This window comes from Vollenhovia emeryi, unplaced genomic scaffold, assembly GCF_000949405.1.
Source record: "Vollenhovia emeryi isolate VEMERY1.0 unplaced genomic scaffold, V.emery_V1.0 DF939343.1, whole genome shotgun sequence".
NCBI lineage: Eukaryota > Metazoa > Arthropoda > Insecta > Hymenoptera > Formicidae > Vollenhovia > Vollenhovia emeryi.
This window is the reverse complement of record NW_011967023.1, coordinates 85399-89411: the sequence shown is the minus strand read 5'-3', so window position 1 is coordinate 89411 and position 4013 is coordinate 85399.

Here is a 4013-nt window from a genome sequence, read left to right as displayed (position 1 = left end):
ACTAATGTCGGGGCCCGTTTGGGACAGGTGCTGGACGAGGCGGTTCACGAGTATTCGCTCGAACAGTTTACCGACCTCGTCCAGAAGGCATATAGGCCTATACGCCGACGGGAGAGAGGCGTCTTTCCCCTCCTTTGGGAGGAGTACCAGCGTGGCACTCCTCCACCGCGGGGACTTTACTTTTTTTTCTAATTATATATTATATTGTTCTTCAGTTTTTTCTATCAAAATTTCATGTATGATTCATTAAAATATGATTAATTAGTTCTTGAGTTATAGACATTTGAAAGTTTTGAAAATCATTATTAAAGATAATTTGCGATAGTTACAGCAACCACAGACATTTCTCAAAAACAATTCAAAAGCACATAACTCCGAAAGTACCTAACGAAAATATACTTTATTATAGTGTTTTGCGAATTTGGTGTCCGCGTAAAGGTCCACCGCGTCTCAGCTGCGTTGAACGCGCCGTTCGGAACTACCGTCGCCGGAGTTCGCTACGTTGTGTCGGTCGGACAAGGATCCAGCGCGTTTCCTTGTCCTCCTCCACTCCAGCATTTCGGCAAGAGTGTTGTCGTCACTAAATGTTCACCTCAACTAATTATTGTTATCTTGTATCGTTCATTAATAAAGTTCGGGGAGGTTGTCGATGATGAGTGATCTGTAGAATATCTCGAAGATCTTCTTCACTTGAATCTACAAATTCTGAGTCAACTTCGACTAAATTGAAATCCTCTGTAAATCGCAAATCATCCGCTGCTCCTGTCCTCGGTTTAAATTTCGTAGCGTCATCACAACACCCGTGGTCGTTGCCTTCCCCTTGCTTTGTCTCGCAATTTGGTGACCGTCCTCTGGCTCCGTTTGTCCAATGTCCTTGTCATCTCAACGGTTTCTCTTTGTCCGATCGCTACCTCGGAACATCGGTGGATCCAGAGCAAGCTCTAACGCCATCGTGACTCGATCCTCGGGATCCTCGAGGAGTTGAGCGGACGCGGATACAAGGCTTATCACAACCCGATCTCTACCTTCGCGTCTCATTCGAGGCGGAAACCGGGCCTCGTTTCGGATTGAGGAGACGCTCAGGGGCTCGATTCTTGAATTTATTCGAAGGAGAAACGTATGCGAAAATTCTGCTCTCACAGAAAAGTTGCAAGTTGATTGGCTATTCGCATGGCTTTAACCAATCGACTTGCATCTTTTCTGTCAGAGTAGAATATTCGTATACGTTTCTTCTTCGAATGATTTCGAGAATCGGGCCCCAGTTTTACCGAAACAACTGGAAACGGCATGTTTTTTTCGGTTTCGGTATGTCACTCGTACACTCTAGTTTTCTCCATAGAATCATTGCCGTAACATTTCTTCAACATTTCTTCAACATTTCCAGTGTTTTCACACCGTTGAATCCGTTCTTGACGCAAAATTTAATGCAAATTCGTTTGTACAAAAGTAAAAAATCGAGAAGCGCGAAAAAGTTGGTGTCATTCAAAATGATGCTACTTTCACAAATGTCAAGCTATGATGATGAAATTTGGCAGGAATGGCAGTGACATTTGTGGCAACACTCACATTAAAATGGTTTTTGAATCGGGTGACCAGGGGCGCCACATGGTGGCAATTCCTGAAACTTTTTGATCAAGGTAGTATACCATACATTTGCGCATGCGCATCTCATTCGTACGACGAATCGGGCCCCTGGCTGTTATGTTGATTTAGAAATATATAAATGCCAAATGTTTATTTTAAAATATTTATGTAAAGATGCAATATCAATTTTGAATAGGAATTGATGGGAATTTGAAAATGCAAAGGAAATAATAAATAAATAAGTTCCATTTAATTGCTTCACCTGACTTTATTTCCTAATCCACTGTGACACATGAAAAAAAAATTAATTTCAAGCTATAACAAGCTCGCAATGCGATCCCTCTTCTGTTTAGCAATTTCTGCGTTTGCTGCATCATGGTATCCCCTTACATCTTGCTGTTGCATCCTCTTATCATCATTCACCATGTCTCGAATGACAGTATCATTATGTAGGAAACAGAAATTATGAAGCACACAACATGCTAAAACAAAATCTGTATCTTTGCCAATACGTTTGAGTCTCAACCCCAACAGGCATCGCCACCGTCCCTTCAGAAGTCCAAATGCGTGTTCTATGACAGTTCTTGTTGAACTATAAACAAAGTTATGACGCCTTTGTGTCAGAGTGAGATTGCCATAGTCCCTGGAAATAACAAAATAATATATAAACTGAAAAATACATTTCCTACAAGAATATTATATCAGGCATACGAGGTCAGACAGTGAACGGAAATTTCTACGTCGAGGTCCTCAAGCGTCTCCGAGCGCGCGTAGCTCGTGTTCGCCCAGACATGGCACGAGATGGGCATTGGATTCTCCACTACGACAATGCGCCTTCCCACACGTCCTTGGTTGTGGTCGAGTTTTTAGCACGGGTCTCAATTACCGTCACCGACCATCCGCCATATTCACCCGATTTGGCACCGTGTGACTTCTTCTTGTTCCCCAAATGCAAAATGTTGCTTCGGGGGCGGCATTTGGGGGACGTGAAGGCCATCAAGACAGCGACGACGAGGCAACTGAAGAGCCTCAAAGTGGAGGACTTTCAAGGCTGTTTTCAGCAGTGGAGACGGCGTTGGAGCAAGTGCGTTGCATCAGGGGGAAAGTATTTTGAGGGGGACAAATTCGATTTACTTGATTGATTGTCAAATAAAATTATACAAAAATAATTATACGTATTTTTGGGACAAACCTCGTAAAACAGAGGATTAGTGTATAAAACACGCACATGATGCAAAGTAGCATATATACCTGGATGCCCTGCTCTGTCATGGAATTGTTGTCTTACTGCTGCACATTCATGCTCCTTAGGCCACACTATAAATTTATGGCTAAATGTACAAAGAATATGAACGATACGATGAACTTCATGATATACTGTAGAAGGGGCTACATCAAACCGGTCACCCCCACTCTCCATTGCTGACTGACCAGTCAGATACCACAAAGCCATAAGAGTTGCCTTGTCAACTGTAATAACAGGGACATCACCACGTTGCATTTTAGGCACATACTTTGGGGCAATAACCTTGACAAGTTCCTTGAAAGTGTCCTTGCGCATCCTGTTAAAGATAAGGAAAAATATTACACCAAAGGCATGGGTATCACACAAAGCATAGCATAAAGAGTACCGCATAGAATTTTTGTGATTCTTACCGAAACAGCCGGTGAAAATCAAAGTCTAAGTAATGCTGGATCCATTCTTCACCGCACAAATGACCTAACCTGAAATGCCGCTGTCTATCCTTTTTTTTAAATAGCAAAACAATATTACACGCTGCTCCCGACTTATTAAATGCAATGGTGAATAATTCATCATCAAATCTCCTCTTTAAATAGTTGTATCGCCAAGGCTAAGGCTACTTTCGTCTTCTGATTCTTCTTCATGGTTGGTCGTGGTTGGATAACGAAAATACGCAGTGGTAGTGGAATATCATTTTCAGTAGTGGTTTCTATTTGTGACGTCACAGCCCGAAACACTCCTAATCAAACGCTACCGTGGTCGCGAAACGAAAAAACGCCTAAGGTGTCGGCGGCTCGACCGTTTGCTCATAGATCGCCGAAATCGCCCGCGCGGACTCCCCGGGCGCCCCCGACGGCGAAGGCCGACCACGCTTTGAGCATTCCCTCGTCAGGTGCTCCGCCGACCCGTACACATAACAGGTTCTTTATTCACGCACTCGCGTACATCGCGCCGCGACGTGCCCTGTTTCGCGGCACTTGTAGCACACCGGCCCTTTCTTCGTTGACGGCTCCCTGGGTCCGCCGCCACCAGCCGACTTCATTCCTTCCTTTCGGCCCTTGGTATTGTTCGGCCGCCTCCGCTCCGGCTGGACCTTCTCGAATGCTTTCAGTAACTCGGCTCCCGTCCGGTAATTCATCAAGCGGGCCTGGTTCTGCAGTCGCTGGTCCGTCACCCCCTCAATAAG